Genomic DNA, 19,453 nt, shown 5'->3' with positions numbered 1-19,453 from the left:
TTTGTGATAATGGCGGTAATTGTGTGGTGTTGTGTAAGTGTTCTGTGTTTGTCTTCTTCGTGTCACCTCTTAAAGTGAAATTAATTACTTAAAATTTATATCAGGTCTCTGCAGTTTTCTGCATTAAACTTTCAAGTGATGAATAACTGGAAATCTGTCGGTAAGTTACTCAACTGTGTTTCAGCTGTACACGTGTCTAGCCTAACAGGCGTAGTAGTGTCCGTCCTTGATTGGCACGGCAAGTCATACGAGCGTCCATGAGTGGTTGTGTTGCTAGACGCTTGTAGATGCCGGATATTCATTCTTGTGGAAGCGATTTCCAGTGCCTTAAGACGTCATAACTTACGTAACCTGCAGCTACAGATGCAGGAACAAATTTGATGAGTCTGCGTTACAGTAATTTCCTTACGTTTTCTGCTGATCGGGATCTGAGAGGAGCCATTTCGATGCCTGGGAATGTCATAAATTCAAGGTCGTGATATGTTGTCCTCTACGCTCCCCTGAAATGAATATTAGGGGTAAAAAGTACAGAAACAGTAGTCATTCTAAGCGGTTCTTACTGCAGTAGCAGCATCAGCATCAGCATCAGCAGTAGTAGTACAAAGTTGTCCCTGTGCTTAACTAATTAAGCACTACTCGATGGAGGCGTATGGGGAAGTATGTATAGATCCACGTTTTCTTGACCTAGGCACTAGTCTAAGGTGAGTGGTCAGGTTCATGCTTCTGCCGCTTTAACCCCGGGGAAAGAGCCTCCGGTACTCTTTGGATAGGAGGTTGGGTGGACCCCAGAGCCGTGCTGGACGACGTGGNGTACAGAAACAGTAGTCATTCTAAGCGGTTCTTACTGCAGTAGCAGTAGCAGCATCAGCAGCGGTAGTAGTAGTACAAAGTTGTCCCTGTGCTTAAATAATTAAGCACTACTCGATGAAGCCGTATGGGGAAGTGGATGTATAGATCCACGTTTTCTTGACCTCGGCACTAGTTTGAGGTGAGTGGTCAGTTTCACGCCTCTGCCGCTTTAACCCCGGGGTAAGAGCCCCGGTTACTCTTTGCATAGGAGGTTGGGTGGACCCCAGAGCCGGGCTGGACGACGTGGAGAAAATTCTTAACCCTAACGGGACTGNAACGCTGTTCCAGCACCTAGTAGTAGTAGTAGTAGTAGTAGTAGTAAGAAATTAATAATTTATTGTAGACATTGCATTGTACGATAATGATTTTTTGTGACAATTATTTTAATTATTATAGGATTCTGACGATGGCGTATAACACACAGAGATATTGGGGTTTCGGACTTTATCCATCGTCCTGGTTTTTAAGATAACTAAGAAAAACACGACGTTTCGGAAACTGGATCTGTTTCCGTCCTCAGGTGAGGGAAAACACATATTCTGTTGGGTCCCTTAGAAAGAGCTAGCCTCAATCATAGGTCCAGTGATTGAGGCTAGCTCTTTCTAAGGGCGATGGATAAAGTCCGAAATCCCAATATCTCTGAGAATTATTTTAATGTGTTTGAAAATGCATTGGTAGAAAATTGTTCTGCAGTGTTTCCGTCATAACCAAAGCGGTTACGTTGAGAGATACTCCAAATGAACTAAGGCTAAAATCTGTCAAGCAACAAGTTTCAGGCCGATTGCTGGGGGAAAAAGTGACAAGATAGGGCTTTTAGAATTTTATGTGATTTCACTTTTATTTATCCGATGTATCTAACTCCGCGGACCGCGGACCACGGACCACGTTAGATTTAACGCAGATCCCTTGTGCTGCCATGTGTTACGGCAGAACGAGAAGCCAGCGGACTGGCAGAAGAAACGGCGAAGTTAATAACAAGCAATTTTGCGATTATAAACGAAACGCGAAACCCAATATTCGGGTGAGTCATCCCGTAGGAAGCAGTGCTACGTGTTATTGATAAAACAGACTCTGCTCGCTCTGCCGCCCAGTAATTTTAATAGTAAAGTCATGTGTACTGGGGTGGGCGCATGCGTCGCGACGCCGTCTCTCCGAGTCGTCTGTGTACAGAGTTGCAGTGTGTGAGTAGTGTTCAGGTGGTTTGGCATCGCGACGCAAACCGGTCGTATGACGTAACTTCCGTGTGTGTCGTGTTCGTCAAGTCTCCATTCTTCCTCCTTCATCACGTTTACTTTCTCCCCTCTTCGTGACATTTCGAAAGGTAAGTGAAGAGACAAGCAGCGACATGTTACGTCAATGTAAGAGGTTAAAGTGGCTTGTTAAAGGTTCAAGGTTTTACTGACAATGGGTGTTTCAAGTACATCTTCTGGAACGTGATGCCGTGTAGTCTGGTAGATATGCGGTCTTGTGCGTTGTGACGCTGTGTAATTGGTAGACGTGAATTAGTATTACTGGATTCTCGGATGTGGGACCGTGGCAGTTACGTAGATAGATATTTGTGTGAATGCCGCCGTGTAGTTTGGTATATAAGTATGAAGATTACGTTTGACTGGTCTGAAAACGTGCAGATGAGCATCAGGATTACGGGATTCTTGGGTGTAACTCCGTGTAGTTTTGTATATATGTACCAAGATTACGGAATTCTAGGATGTGACTCCGTGTGGTTTGGTAGATGTGTACCATTATTACGGTTTCCTATCCGAAGTGACCCCGCGTGGTTTGGTATGTAGGTGTCAGTATTGCGAGAATCTTGGGATTTGACGCTGTGTAGTTCCGTAGAGAGCTACGAATTTTATGGTTTTATGGGAGTGACGCCGTGTAGTTTGGTAGATAATTGTGCTGTTCATGACATGTAGTTCGGCACGTATTTGTGTTATTTTTAAGAAGACTGCAGCCATAACGCGAAAGGCGAGTTTGGTATCGAAGAATGCCTATTCTAAATTACGATTCCTTCTACACGATTTCCGGTGGGACGTCACAAAATTACATGCGTGTGCTAGGCAGTTTCAGCAGGTCCCCATAGATGGCTCCGTTGAATTAGTAATGGAAGGACTGTACGGAAGGAAGCCTTTTTTTTAAAGATTAGTGTCTTCCTAGATGTGACGCCGTACAAAGTGGTAGACAAGTAACGTTTCGGAGCAGGTTGGTGATTCCATCATCAAGGTTTCAGGCAGGATATTTCTTCGGAAGCGCCAATACTTTTCTACCAAAATAGACGGTTTCATATCACAGGTCTGTATATATTTGAACAGTTATGTTAGGAATATTTAAAAACGCAATTGGTTGAATTCCGTACACTTCATAACCTTGTTGGAAAATTCCATCAGAGAGGATGTCTTACGGGCAAGAGTGTTCTAACGTCCACTTTTGCTAGTAGTTGCTGCTCTCCTATTTCGTATGGGCAAGAGGTACCTTATTCAGGTCTCTGCCTAGTGACTGGCTTTTCTTGCCTTGTTTTCTTCAGTACCTCCAGAAAAATAAGCTCATTCACATTTATTCTCCAATTTGACATTATAGTAACGGTAAATAACGCAAGAAGTTGATAAGGTGTCGCTACAAAACTAGAAACGAACATCGTTTGAATATTACTGTTCTGAAATGTGACGCAGTGTAGTCTGGTACATCGTTATTGGTGTTTTGGAGGTATATGTTTCCCCCATTTTCAAGGTAGGAGAGATTTTGGGCTTTGAAGTCTGGTAGATAATTGCTGACGTTTCGGAAGGGCCTGAAGGCTTCAGCTTCAGGGTATAAAAATATCTGGTTGATCGTTGCTGACGTTTCTGAAAGCCCCGATGCCTTCATGTTCATAGTCGAAAAGATAAGAGGTCGTGTAGTCAAGTATATCATTACTGATGTTTCGGAGGTACGTTGTTCCTCCATCTTCAGGTTAGAAGATAAGACTGTTACATCTCAGACGATATTAATCTTCGTTGGAAGTGGCGAAACACGCAACCCGTTGTAGTAAACGTCGGTTTTTGTATACCGAAGAGAGGCTTCATTCTGTGAATAGGAGAACATCTGCCAAAGTGCTTTCGAAACTGCTGTAACAATTCTGTGAAGCGTCTTCATGCGAAGAGTAAATCCGTTTGTCAGGCTTCGTGATTCGCTGAACTCTCTTCTTCATTAGGTTCCATTCTCTGGAAATGGAAAAATCTCTGAGGCACAGAAGAAAATCAGTTCACTCTTCTGGAAGTCCATTGACTGCAAATCTTGTGTGGGACGAATTGACTTTAAAACGAACCTGCCAGAAATTTATGCTTTTTATCAAAGCATGGACTTCCCTTTTAAGCGTAATTCACTTCATTCAGAAGTTTTATTCCCCTGTGATTATGAAAATATGTTCAAGATGCCCTCCGGAAAACGCTTGGCTTAAGCCCGCCTTCTGAAAACAGGAAGCGGAAAGTGGCGTGCCCGTTTTGGGTATGAACATCTCAGAAGTCTGCACCAGGTTCCGTGCAACGGCAACAGCTCGAATTCTTCCAAGTAGCGGGCCAGAAAATTTACTTACGGACTCCGCAAGGTTAAATCGTTAAAAACAATTGATTATTTCATACATTTCCGTCTACAATGCATTATTATTGTTATTGTTGTCCACTTTCTTTCTCACAACATGTTTCGGCCGTACAGGGCCTTCATCAGGTGACTAAAATTGTTGCACTGTAATGTAATGTTCAGCTTCTCGTATCGTATCTGAATGCTGTATCTCGTAACTTAAAATATATGGAGTACAATTAAAACAGTGAAAAATAGTTAAAAATTGAATATTTTGCTTGAAGGCATTATCCATTCATCCAAACGTCATTGTTTGAGGTCATCTTGTTTGGATTTACTTGCGCAGCCGCAAGGGCGTTTGTATGTGTTCGTGTAGTCATGTATGCCCCTTTGAATGTAGTTTCACTCTGCCTGTATAGTTGTGTTTATCGTTTTGTGTATGTGGCTGTTAAAAACAATTTTCTCTGATAGTGAAAATGTATTCAAGATAGAGGAATAAATTTAAACAGTAAGTTATGGGAAGAACCAATCGGCAAGTTTCCTTTTATACGACACGGGCCGCATAGTAAACAACGCCTCAAACAATTCTTCGTTGTCACGAGAACATGTTTACCGAGCCGTTGCCTAGCAAAGACTGAGAATACACATACCCACAGACTGTCCTTTGATACAACACGGATCGTATAGAAAACAACGCATCAAACAATTCTTCGTTGCCGTAGGAACGTGTTTATTGAGCTGTTGCCTAGCAAAACTGGGAATACACATCCCCACAGACTCACTTTTGATACAACACGAACCGCATAGAAAACGACGTATCCAACAATTCTTTGTTTCGTGTATTTGTTGTCGCGGGAACGTATATACTGAGCCGTTGCCTAGCAACGATGGGGGCTACACATACAGACACGCAGACTGAAGCACGCTGTTGAGATACGCTCAGGTGTCGTGCCATTCATACCAAGTTTCGTGAAGATGGGTGCAACTGTTCATGGTCTGATAGGGATTTGGAGACACACACACAGCACGGAGATCACATAGTTCTTATATCTGAGATTTAACTTTGGTATATTTCCTTCTTCTGAAAATTTGTGTTATTTCTAGAACTTCAGGTGGAGGGGCGCACTCCCTTTTGCCGGCGCCTATACGGGTGGGCCCATGGTTGCGTGGGTTTCTGAGCCAAGTATCCTACAAGAAAACTTGTCTGGCATGTGATGTCTTGGTAATTCGAAGAATGTACCAATTTTTCGAAGGAACGGCCTGCTTCTTTCTTCAGAGTAGAAGAGTGAGGCCATATGTAGTCTGATACAACTTTACCGCCGGCTTTCGACAACCTATGTATCGATCTTCAGGATCGGGAGTTAAGCCAAGCAATGAGAAAGACCTTGACACTAAGCAAAGCTCTGCTTTCATCTTGCTCCGCATACTGTTTGGCCCTGAAGATGGAGGCAGTAAAGTCCTTCGAGACGCCGTTGAACTCAGGTCCCAGAATGTCACGGCTGTGACAACTTCATGTTCGGCTTCTGTGTACCTGCTGGCAAGCCATGCGTCTCCCCACCAGACCGCGGAAGTCCTGACGTCTTGCGGACGGACGTGTAGGACTGAGTTAGCATAAATTTAGGGATGTCTTTTGGGATGAAGGCGAAGGGTGCTCCACCATCCCTTCGGCTACTGTTCACATGGGAAACGTTACTCGGTTGAGCACTGCCATATCGACCGAGCCCTAGCGGCCTAAAACTCCTTTATTACGTCACTAGGCATGTAGCTCAGTCGGTATAGAGACTAGGCTACGGGCTGGAAGACTGAGGGTACGGGGTGCGATTCCCGGCAGAGGCAAGAGGTTTTCTCTACTGCATTACCCTTTTAACACAGTTCGTGTTAGGAGGATTTCTCGCCTAAAATGCGTGTAACACATGCCACAGAACTACTGTTCTATCCACCTACTGGTTGTATGCTGGGACACTGTGCTACAAGCCGGAAGATCGCGAGATCGAATCCCGACGAATCATAGGATTTTTTCAATTGACGTAATCCTTCCAACCGCACTATGGCCCTGGGGTCGACCCAGTCTCTAACAGAAATGAGTACCAGGAATATTTCTGGAGGCTAAAGGTCGGCCGGGAGCGTGAGGCTGACAACCTGTGAGCCGATTGTCTACAAAATGTGGGAGCCTCGATGTCTCACATCCCCTATGGGCTTCCACGGCCTGTTACAGGGATAGCTTTACCCTTTACCTTACGTTCGTATTGTTCAGACCAGCTGTGGGCTGCATCTAGACTGTCTCACATTGAGTAAGGCGGCCGGGGCGTGAAGCTGACCAAACACCTCCATCTGTTACCGAGATCAATAATGGTAGAGCTATACCTTCATACCCCCATGCGTCTTCATGGCGTGTTGCGTAACTAATTACGCCTAGGGATAAATTTATCTTTGTCAGGGAGGGAATTCCATTTTTTACTACCCCCAGCAATCGGATTATGTCTTCTTTGTGGCGTTGTCAGTAGCCAGACTGTACGGCTCCGAATGACAGGACTGATGATGGACGATGAATTGAAAGGTAATTATAAGGAAACAGCCCCGGATTAATCACACTGATTTCCCGATTTTGGAGGGACTGAGAAAAAGGACGAAGAATATAAGTCAAGTAGCCGGTGTCACGGGCCGAGATTTGAACCGACAACCTTCCGGGTACAAGCCCAGGGCGGCTGTCACGTACAGTACGAAGGACCGATCTGCCGCGGCTGACGTCCCAATCGAACTTCAGCCTCTAATGGGTTTGAGGTTCGCATGACGATGTAGGGCCGTGTAGTGCGGTACAAGTCCGTCGACGTTTCGGAGAAACCTCGTCTTCGTCTTGACGGCAGAAATTAAACGAAGCAAGAAGTTAGTAATGAGTATGTGAAGGTTTGGTTTTCTATCCTGAGGACAGTAGCAATACGTTCCTCCGAAACGTCGGTGAGACTTCTGCCTAACTGCACGGCGATACAAACAAGATGCTGGTATCTATGAAGCTTTAGCCTTGTGTTACACCAAGTGTGAGCCATCAGAAAATGTATTTGTTGTACGTGATTCCATAAATCAATTCTTCGGAACCGCAGACCCGTTTGTTTCCACGCCCCCCCCCCACGGGCGGGTCGTTCCTATGGAAACGGTGGTCACATTGCTGTCGTGAACTGTTGGGCCTGTTTGAGTCGCAGAGTAGCAGCTTCTTAGTTTGTGTAACAAAGACGTGTCGACTGAGGAAGCTGTACGGCGGCAAACATGAAATGACACGATGATTATGAAATGTAATTGGTAGTTATGTCCTTACACTGCCCTTCGAGGCGTGGAGAGAGGGAAAGTGTCCCGTAAATACTTCACACGAAGACAAAACAACATTTAATTGTTTTCACATCTAAATATTCGGCTCCCAGTTTAGTAACCGAAATAAGAGAAAACTTATGGGGCACGCGGTAACGTAGTTGGTTGAGGCACTGTGCTACAAGCCGAAAGGTTGTGAACTCGATTCCTGATTAGATCGTTGGATTTTTTTAATTGACCTAATCCTTCCAGCCGCACTATGGCCCAGTGGCTGACTCAACCTCTAACAGAAATGAGTACCGGGAATCTTCCTGGCGGGTAAAGGGCGGCCGGGGCATAAGGCTGACAGCATCACCGCCATCTCTAAGTCGATTGTCTAGAAAATGTGGGAGCCTCGACGTCTCACAACCCTATGGGCCTTCACGGCCTGTTACAAGGAAAGATTTACTTCTTATTAATACACTTAACTCAGCGTCACGTCATGTTCTCGGCCTGAAATGAAAGCTGTACATGGTAAGGTTAGGTTGAGCACCGCAGGTCTGAGCAGTGCTCATTAGCCTGGTCGTTCAGGTAGAAAACGTATTAATTTATTATTTTAGATTGCAAGTTTTGTGAAGCGTGTGTGTGCGTGTGTGTGATAGAGAGAGAGAGAGAGAGAGAAGGAAAAGGGAAGAAATGTTTAAGAAGGAAAGTCATGACAGAAGTAAAATACATTTTATTTCATGTATTGAGCCTAAATAACATTTAAAATATTAGATATTAAGTTATTGGGATGGTATGGATTGGCTTGATCTGGCTCAGAATAGGGACCAGTGGAAGACTCTTGTGAACACGGTTATGCAAATTCGGGTCCCATAAAATGCTGGGAAGTTCTTGAATAGCTGCAGAATTGGCGGCTCCTCAAGAAGGGCTCAGCTCCATGAGTAAGATATTATCACCTTTGTAGTAAAAGTAAAGTTATCCCTGTGCTTAATTAATTAAGCCCTACGCTGTGAAGACGTATGGGGGAGTGGATGTATAGATCCACGTATTGTTGACCTCGACTCTAGATGGTGGTGAGTGGTCGGCTTCACGCCTCGGCTGCTTCACCCCCACATATCCATTTGATTGGAGGCGAGGTGGGCCCCAGAACAGATCTGAACGTTCTGGAGTACAGAGAAGTGTCTTCCTCTTGCCGGGAATCGAACCCCGGACATCCAGCCCGCAGCCCACCGCTGTATTATCTGAGCTATGGCGCCTCCGTTCGTTGTAACTTCCCTATGTAGCCGAACCTATTTCTGAACTGACAAACTTCAGCCCTGAAGATGGAGAGAGGATTCGGCCACAAAAGTGTACGGTGTCACAACCTAAACAGCCATGATTTTAATAGTCACCGCTATGAAGATCTGCTCTAGTTTGAAGGTTATCTGAGCCACTTGAATTACCTTACGGCAGACCGTTATCGTAATGTTTGCTGTATGTGCCTTTTCCTTGTCCACTGTCATGCGCATTTGAGTTCTGGCTTCTGCTTGCGTAACACAGCTGTGTAAGGAGTTCTGTGTGCCACATGCGAAGTACGAGCTGCAGCTTTCCAGTCTAGTTAATCAGTGAGTGAGTGAGTAAGAGAATTGTTTAATGAATCAGGCGAACAGAGATGGAGAATGTTCTGGTCACGTCCTGCTTGCAGTCCGCGCTGCCGACAGTTGTTACACCCGTTACAACGACAACTTTTCTTTCTTTCATGGGTTATTTAATATATAAATTTATTAAGAAGTTGAAGTTTAAGGGGAAATATTCTCCAAGTATTTATTGAGTATTTAGTTTAACTAAAAAAAATCCATCAGATTTCACATGCTTTCAGATATGGAACGTTTTGTAGACATCGAAATTTTCGACTCTTGGCACTTGTAGGGTATATACCATGTACGTATCCTCCTTTTTTTTTTGTTCTTTGAACATCAGAGTAACGTAATTGTACTCTGTGAATCAAACCCAGGACCCAAGGGATCAGATCCTTTGTCCCTTGCGTCTAAATGCGTCTCACAAAATGGCGTCCGAAGAAGGACAATAATGTGGGACAAAGTTTGGATGTTTTGACGTAAGAATTCCCAGAGAGCACAGAAAGGATAGTGATTCAATAAGGACACGAAGAACCCGTCTGGCCGGTCCTTGGGGACATTCAATTGATTCTCCGTGTGTGGGAGTTTCCTGTTGAAAAGGCAGAATAAATTTGATATGTCTAAAAGAGACGAGAGAGGAAATTCAGTTGATAAATCCTCTTTGCGTTCTATAAGCAAGTGCTTCTGTCCTTTTGCGACCCGCGTTTAGCTTTAACGAACCCTTACTGCGAGATTCTGAAATGACAGGAATAATCCTGTTAAAGAGACTTAATGAGCGATTAAGGTTAACCTTTTCAGGAACAACCCGAGTACATTGTTCTCAGTTTCTATATTTTTTCTTCCTTACACCGGCTCTGAATGTGACAGAAAGGTAGCGACGTTTCGGGGGAAACTGCTGCAGTTATCTTGAGGTTACATTAGATCTTTTATCTCTGAAACAGAGATAACGTTCTCTTTTTCCATTTTCGTATAATATTCAAAGTTCCAGGGCCCACAAAATGCCTGCAATGTATGTTGAACGTACCAGCTCTAAGACGTGTGAAATTTGAGTTCTCTAAAATTTACCGGCTAAGAAGAGAGGCAGAGGGGCCAGCAATTAAACATGCTCCTTTGGCAGTAGAGAGGATGAAGGGGGGCCGGTTAGACTGCCACCCCCCACACTCTCAAGTAACAAAGCATTAATTAGAATGTGACTGCTCATAAACTTACTTTACTTTCTGTTATAACTGAAGCAAGTTCGGCTTATGTAACTTCAATATTTCTAACACGAGATGGCGTAATTGGACCATGTTGCGTGCAAGGAAATGGCGGCCCTGCAGTTTGATTACAAACTACTGTAATTATCGTGTACATATACCAGCCGTTGCCTCCCGTATCGACACTTTAGAGTGCAGGCAGCTGTGTAATCATGGATTCACAGAGTTACCATAGCGATTATACAGAATGTTCCATAAAATTATACTTCATATTTTGTCGAAACTTAGACGTATTTATACGTTTGTTATATTGAAATGCCTTGTTTAAAAAGTCTGAATGTTTCTGACACTTATTTGTTGCTAATTCCATAGAGCTGAGCCCTCCTTGGGAAGCTGCCAGTCGCTCAACTATTCAAGAATTTACTAATATTTTACGGAACCCGTAGATTCATTACTGTATGCACAGTAGCCCTCCAATGGTCTCTATCCTGAGCCCAATGAGTCCAGTCCATACCACCTCAACCTATTTCTCTAAGGTTCATTTTAATATTATCCTCCCACATACGTCAGATATTCCTAGTAATCATTTTTCTTTTGGCTTTCCCACGAAAATTCTATATGTATTCGTGTTCGCCTCAAACGTGCTACGTAATCTACCCATCTCATCCTCTCATTTGTAACAATAAACATTATTTTGGATGTAGATAGTGTCCTCTTGATGGTATTAACTCTTTACACACATTGGTAACTATATGTACCACCTGCCATAACATGAACCCAGTATTGGTGTCTCATGACAGCTGTACTGAAAGTTCCAGCTAGACTGCAGACAGCATCTGCTGTCTCTAGCTTCAGAGAGCTACTGTAGTTTATTACCAATAATATCAAGTTGGTTTAACACCATGTTAAGTTCGTTATATCGCTTTACGGAGAAACAAGAAAGGTATACGAATTTTGAATGGTAAGTCTAATGTGGTACACAGGATCATGAAACAAATGGTAAACGCGAGAGAAAGTTTATAACCACCACGCCATGAAAACGTACGGAATGCACTGCTTAGCTTCACGCATCGGCTGCCTTGCCACCGGGGAAAGAGCAGGGAGTAAGAGGTTGGGCACCAAACCGGTCTGGGCAGTGCCACGAATGGAGAAGATCCCTTTCCCTTCTCAGAAACAGAACCCAGATCCCTTTATCGTCCATCGTGTATCCTAGTCTCCATACTGACTGGCAGATGCTGGAATAATATGGAAAATATGTTTTGGTGGTATGGATTAAATTGCAGAAAGAAAACTACGTGGCCTGTAGTCCGCAAGTAAACTATACCGACCGAGTGACCGCCGCTTGTCGGCGAAGTTAGGGCCAACTTTTGCGGAGGTGTCACGTGGTCAGCGCAACGGTTCCCCACGGCCGTTAATCTCGGTTTTCTAGACCGGAATAGCTCCTCAGTTATCCTCACGAGGCTGAGTGGACCTCGTTCCAGACCCACCACTTCTCAGAATATCTGGTAGCCCGGGAATCTAACCCGGGACCTCTGGATCTGTAGCGAGGAACTCTGACCACTAGACTGCATAGGCGGTCGGATGAGGTTGCATATTTGTCTGACATATCTTTGAGGGTGAGTTTCACCTTGCGGAATAAAATCACTGACCTTGATGTTGAAGACAGAGATGATCCCCTGAAACATCGGTAATTTTTAACCAAGTGACATGACTCATATCCCGAGAACGTTCTATCAAAAGTGCTGTGTGTTCGACATTTCTGGTGAGGAATTTTTGGTTCAAATTATTGAAAATATATAAATAATCTGTTAACTCCCTGATGACGTTACGATCGGGGTCACAGGCTCCTGATGACCTGCCCCCAAGAGATGTTTGAGACACGGTATAGATGCAGTAACGGGGTTATCCTTTAGGCTACCATACGTCACGGTTTGCGAAGTGACTCTGTTGTTATTTAGTATACTTTTTTCTTTCTCTCGTGAAATCTTTCCACAGTTCCCTTCTGTCGCAAACTTTCGTCCCTACTTTCATCCTGACAAAAAGAGTTACGTCACGAACATGGATATTGTCTTGCCTGTGGTCAAAGTTCTGCAACCTCCCTACACCAAACGTATGGTAATATATTCACAAGTGAATAAGTTGCTTCTGAAGAAAGAAAATCTAAGAAAATTGGGGAAATATTCTCTGAATCTCGGGCCATAGAACATGTCGAGGGGAAGGAACAGTGGCATAACTCGGGGGTTCGGGGTTTCCTTGCTGCCACACAAGATTTATTATTATTATTGTCTTCCATGCGCAGACGTGAAAATTACGGACATGAGGTGAGGTGACACGGTGGCCATATTGAAGAGTTTTTGACACGCATGCGCAGTTTATTTCCTGCCACAGCCCTAAGCACTCACCACGCGGATAGAGATGGATTTTATGCATGAACTTTGTCTTACTTTAGCACCGAAAATAAGAGAGACGAAGAATATGAGGGCAACTTCCGTCAGTTTGAGAAATATAACAGAATATAAAATTTCGTTTACTTCATGCGCAACGAAACATGTATCCTGGGAATATCTCTTCTTCAAGTTCTGTAGATCGTCAGTCTGTTGCCTTATCAATACAAAAGTGTCTGTGAAAATCTCCATACAACAGATTGTCCAGACAACTGAAATCTGTAGTTCACGCTCGCACGGGGTAGGTTGCGGGATCCGGGATAGCTCAGTAGCGACTGGCTACTGGCTGGACAATAGAAGGGTCGGAGTTCGAGTCCTGGTAGATTCAAGAATTTTCTCCACGTCGTCCAGACCGGCTCTAGGGCCCACCTAGCATTCTGTCTAATGGGTACTGGGGCTCTTCACCTGGGGATAAAGCGGCAGGATCGTGAAGCTGACCACTCCAACTAGTGCCGAAGTAAAGAAGACATGGATATATACATCCACTCCCCCATACGTCTTTATAGCTTAGTGCGTGATTAATTTATCTGAAGGAAAGCTTTACCTTTTATTGACGGGGTGGACTGTTGTCACGCCGGTCGGAGAGGAAACAAAATACGAAGCCTCTGAGTGCGGGGGGACCTTGGGGCGCAGCGCGGTTAGACAACTCACCCGATGTTATCTCGTCGTCGGACGGACGGACGGACGGACGGCAAAATAACCCACGTGCGGCTTTAGCATGACGTAACGCGCGGAATGGGGACCTAACTGTTTTCCAAGGAGCCGTGTTGTGCCCCTCTCACAGCCTACAGTACCGATACGTAACTGCCTACACGTGTACATTGTTTGTTTAACGACGCTGTCAGTAGCGAGCCTATATGGCGTCGATAATAGGGTGATTAATGAGTATGGAGCAGTCGGTGGAATGAGAATTGTCAGGGGAAACTGAAGTACTCAGAGGAGACTTGTCCCAGTGCTACTTAGTCCACCATAAATCCCACGTTATTTGTATTGGGATCGAATCCCAACCCCTGTAGTGGGAAGCAGGCGACTAACCGCCTAAGCTATGACACTGCCTAAATGTTACTTACTACCTCCACTCCCCCATACGTCTTCTTGGCATAGCGCTGCAACGAATACACACAACAATAGAAGAATTGTTGGACGCGTTGTTTTCTGTGTGGTCCGTCTCGTTTCAAAAGAAGGTGGGCGATTAGTTCTCCCCAGAATGTCTTGTGAAATTAACTAGAAACCCTCAAGACTTACCGAAAATGTTGGATGTTTAAAATGTGTTTCTGTATTCGTCAACTTTTTTTGGAAAGATTTTTTCGCTCTGATAAACATTTTGGGAGCTGAACTCGAGTTCCCCACAGAAAGGCATGTACCTTCGCGCCTCTGTGCAAACTGCCCGTTACTGTCCGATTTACTGCAGCAGATATCGGCTAACGTCCCCAGCACCAAACGTTTCGAAAGTTCACAGAGCTCTTCTCCAGAGTTTGTCGTCCGTCCCACTTTATTCCTTCTTTCCCAGAGACGCCAATTATGTAAAATATAAAACGTAAATTTTACATTTCTCATATCATAGTCTTCTGAGTTATACAGTGCGTTCAGTTAAGGAGGAAACTGCGCAACACCGCTGACCCGACCCAACATTCCTCACAGAGTGCTACTGTAACTGCTGATAGCAGAATGAGCCATTAGCGCTGATACACGCGCTCAGTTACAGTTACAGCAGCAATCTGTGAGGAATGTTGGGCCGGGCAGCAGTGTTGCGAAGTTTCCTCCTTGAATGAACATTCTGTATAACCGTATAGTGTGGTACGTGGCTAAAAGTTTCGGAAAAATCTTCTCATTCCATTTTCAGGTCCGAATACACACTGATCATGATAGGTAGATTAGTATTATGGAGACATTAGTCGTGTGTTCGCATAGAGGGGCTGAGGAACACCACGAAACGCCTCACTGAGGATAGCAAGTAACCGGGACTGGGTTCGTATCGCTCACCTACCGATTATACGCCCGCGCCTTTCTGCTGCGCGTAAGCGTTTGATTTTTACGGCATTAGAAAGCCCCGTTAAATAGATACGAGATGCCGTATACTGTGGTAGAAGTTCATTGATTTTTTCGAAGGAATATATTGCTTCCATTTTCGGGATCGATGAGTAAGACAAATGAGCAACGAGCAATTCCCAAGTAAATCTCTCGGTGAACATTGTTTTTAAACACCCTGTGAGTCCTGCTAGCTATGTGAAATCGGGTTTCTAGAGACAACTGCTAGCTGCAGAACTCTCTTCTGAGAATCCCTAGGTACAAGGCTTCGGGTTGGACGACCAAGTAGCGGGGGTCAATCCCTGGCAGGGGCGCGAGAACCCCAAATCTTTCTCTCTCCAAAAAAACTGTAGGTGTATTACTACGCGGTCCGTAGTTATAGAACCCTTGGTGAGCATGAAAGTACATCACTGTCAAGCTCCCAGAGTCCATGATATATATAAATTTCGGCTAAAGGCGCTTTTCCTGAATTTCTCATAGCAGGCTCCACGTTAAATCGTTTTTATGGACAGACTGCTAACCGCAATAGTTTATTTCTTCACAATGTACTGAATCCCCGTCTCTTTCTCACTCACTACTCAAGTAAAACTCTCACAGAGGTTTTGCGGAAGGAGGGAAGTCCCAAGTGACGAATCATGGGCACACTTACACATATGGTGTGTCTGCGCCATCTTTGACGTTACGTCATACCTCGATGTGGCAACCTTACGGAAGAAAATTCCCTGTGTTATCACTGGTATGATGATTTTATCCCCAAATCATGTGTTCAAAGAACAGAATCTAGTAAGAAGAGCACTGCGTTCTGGGATCTAACACTGTGTAGCCCAGATTATTCGACCCTGAATATGGAGGCAGTACGGTACTCCGAAACGTCAGTGGATTTGTATCGAACTAGAAAACGTCAGATCACATAAGCTGCTACCGTCCCTAGTCACTGCTCTGAGAATCTCAAATCCAACATAAAATCTAGTAATTAAAATGTTAACATTCAGAGCACGGAACGTTTCGGATTAAAATTGGCGACACTGTCAGTAGCTCAGATTATGTAGTGTGACTTCATTATTAATAATGTGTTAAAGAAGGCGGGTGTGCATACTTTATGGTGCTGTTCAGACAGTTGACTCGAGGTTTTTTTTTAGGAAAGTGGAAAATTGGTTTTCTGTGTAACGAATCAACCCAACCGAATAAATTTTTATACACATACCGAGAGATATGTTCTACATAATTTATATGAGATTCGTTGAAATCTGTGGAGATATTTTTACCACTATTTCGAATGAAGAAGCATCGATAATAATGTAAGATTTGAGGCTTCCACCTAGGTATATACCCTGAAGATGGAGGCGAAACGTCGGTTTATACAATATGTACACGGTGTCACATCCTAGAAGACGGCATGCTTCATCGTTAATAGTGTTCAGACAACACATGTCATGTATCAAACGATACATTTGTTGCAACACCCTGTATAGTGTAGAAGGGAGATTATCTTCGACTACATTGAAGTACTGCCCCCGGTGTTTTGTTGGAGTAACTGAGTACAACCACTTACTGTAGACAGTCTCTAGGATGAGAATTCAACCAGGAACCTCTCAAATGTTTCTGTGAGGCAGAAATCGTGTCAGTATTTTGCATTCATTGCGCGCAGGGAGCGTGGTCTGTATGGAGAGCTGAGGTGACAGAGTGTGACGTCACATTCTGCATCATTAATATTTTGCACCCGGAGATTCTGAGACGGAACGGCGAGGAGGAAAAAACTGGAGGAATATCCGTGCACGAACTCTAACGGGACGTGCTTGTACTACAGGTGCAGTACCTGAGCCTTAACGCGTTTACTGGACGGGTTAGCATAGCGGTAACGCTATAGACCTTTATTTGGGGGTACTTGGTTAAGGTCTCAACTGGGACAACGGCTGTCCTGACAGACGTTATTCGTGGTTCTTTCCTAGTCCTCCCAAACGATTGTTATGATAGTACTTCGATCAGCACGCGGTAAGCGTAGTTGGTTGAGGCACTATGCTACAGACCGGAAGGTCGCGGGTTCAAGTCCGGATGAGGTGCATATTTCGGTTGACTTAATCTTTCCATTCTCACCTTGGGCCTGAGGTCGACTCAGCCTCTAATAGAAATGAGTACCAGGAATGTTCCTGCGGTGTAAAGAGTGGCCGGCGCGTAAGGCTGACAGCCTCACCGCCATCTGTGAGCCGATTGTCTAGAGAAGATGTGGGAGCCTCGACGTCTCACAACCCTATGGGCCTCCACGGCCTGTTACAGGGATATCTTTACTTTTTTATTTTACTTCGATTAGGCCACATCCCGTTTCCTTCCAGATCTTATCTAATTCATCATTAATTTTGTTTCGTTCTGCAACGTCACAAAATAACCCCCTCCCCAATGTGACATACATGTTATAAAAGCGCGCGTGATATGGCTAGGTCTGTCATCGGCGCATGCGTGTGATTTTATTGCTCCAATTCAACGTCGTTGAGTTACTTACAGTGCACTCCCAATGCATACGATGAAAACTCGCTCATGGAAAATGCTACTGGTTATTATACCGGAGTTATTGGACACCCTGTATATCTAATCTTGAAATCCACGTCGTCTCCTCCTTCCACGGGCGAGGGCGTTGTTCACGAACTGAATATTTTTATGGAAACCTTCTGACAAAAGCTCCCACGCACGTTCCGTTGACGTCGGGCGTCACATCCGCGTTTCGCGGGCTCGGCATCGCGAGGCCCGTGCCGCAGCTCAGTGGCTTAGACGCTGACTTCCTACTGTAGGACCTGGGCTTGAATCCCGGGTGACTTCAACTCAGATTCGCGTTGAACGCAGGGGCACTGTTCGTTTCACCTCTTTTCCTCCACTAATCATCATTGCACAGGAGCCGGGGTAGCTCAGTCGGTATAAGGACGGGCTACGGGCTGGACGGCCGGGTTCGATTCCCGATGGTGCAAGATTTTTTCTCTCTCACAGCGTCCAGACCGGTTCTGGGGCCCACCCAGCCTCCTATCCAATGGGTGCCGGGGGCGTTTTCCCCTGGGATAGAGCGGCCGGGGCGTGAAGCTGACCACTACGCTCCATGTAATATGAAGAATGCTGGAACTGTACCCCCACTTTGCCACATGTCTTCATGGTGTAGTGCTTAATTAGATGAGCACAGGGACAGATTTAACTTAATGAAGTTTTTCTTGCGGAAGCTTTATTGGCCTACTTTCCTAAAGAAGGCTTATGTGATGTCCAGGCTATCTGCGTGTCTGTGATTCCTCCTCTCCGCCATAACTTTTGAATGTCTGAACCAGTCTTTATGAAACTTGGTATGTGTATCATGGCACCTGAGCCCATCTCAACGGCGTTCCTCATACATCACTCCCATCAATGTGTGTCACTATATGTGTCCCCCAACATAGTTGATAGGCAACGGTTCCGTAAAAATCCCCCTATCGTTGCTAGGCAACGGCTCGGTAAAAACACATTCCCGCGGAAACGAATACACGCAACAATAGAAGCAGTGCTGGGCGCGTGTGTCTCTGGGTCTGTTTGTGTAACCCCATACCGTTGCTGGGTAACAGTTCGGTAAAGACATTTCCGCGGTAAAGAAGAATTTTTACAGTCGTCTGTGCGGTCCGTGTCGTATTAAAGGAAAGTGGGCAATTAGTTCTTCCCAAAAATCTCTCGATTTTTATTGTAATGTAATTTTCTTACGGAACTTATATTTTCACCTGATCGGGGGGTTCCGCGGAATCGCCTCAGTGGTCTAGTGGTCAGCGTTCCTGACTACAGATCCAGAGATCCCGGGTTCGATTCCCGGCGCTAGCAGATTTTACTCTGAGAACGGGGTCCATTCAGCCTCGTGAGGATAATTTAGGACCTATTTCAAGGAAATAGCGGCTCCGGCCTAGAAGACCGAAATTACCGGTCATGAGGACTCGTTGCGCTGATCACGTGACACACTCTATCCGCAAAAGCTGGCGCTAAACTTCGCCGACAAGCGGCGGTCGCTAGGTCGGTATAGTTCGCTTGCGGACTAAAATCACGGAGTTTTTTTCTTTTTTGTTGGGGGTTCCGCGGAACACGGTTTGGGAACAACTGCTTCGTAGTGCCACGTTCGCTTCTGGATAGTGCATCCGTAATCCGTGTTGAGGTGCTTCACAGAAATCTGAAACAGTGGAAGGGCCAGGATGTTAGGAGGCGCGGAGAAGGAAATGGGATCGTAAAGGAGCAAGGAGGCTGCAGGCCCCCCACCCCCCACCCCACCCCAACTCCTGTATCCACAGGGGATAATGACGATAAATCTCGCCCGCCCGTCTCTGTGATATTGCGAGAATTTCACAAAGAAATGTTCTTCTCTGCCGATAAAATTTAGGCTTAATTTTCAGGCGTTCTTTACGCGTGCGAGCGCCGCGTGTCTGTGTTTTGCCAGCTGGCCCATCCATTTGAGTGTCCGCTCTTCACATACGTCCACATTTATTTGCTGCTGCTACTA

The 19,453-nt window shown here is 45.0% G+C and overlaps 1 protein-coding gene across 1 annotated transcript in view; it reads left to right on the top strand.

Moving 5' to 3' along the window:
- The first annotated feature begins 3,113 nt into the window (after nucleotides 1-3,113).
- LOC111871412 (CCN family member 2) overlaps nucleotides 3,114-19,453 on the top strand; it is a 115,139-nt gene continuing 98,799 nt past the window's right edge. Inside the window, exon 1 of the mRNA XM_033754236.1 lies at nucleotides 3,114-3,141. The gene's annotated coding sequence lies outside the window, so the exon portion shown is untranslated. The remainder of the gene's footprint in view (nucleotides 3,142-19,453) is intronic.

The sequence above is a fragment of the Cryptotermes secundus genome, unplaced genomic scaffold, assembly GCF_002891405.2.
Source record: "Cryptotermes secundus unplaced genomic scaffold, Csec_1.0 scaffold261, whole genome shotgun sequence".
Taxonomy (NCBI): domain Eukaryota; kingdom Metazoa; phylum Arthropoda; class Insecta; order Blattodea; family Kalotermitidae; genus Cryptotermes; species Cryptotermes secundus.
Note: the sequence above shows the minus strand (reverse complement) of the source record. Positions and strands in the feature narration are given on the sequence as shown.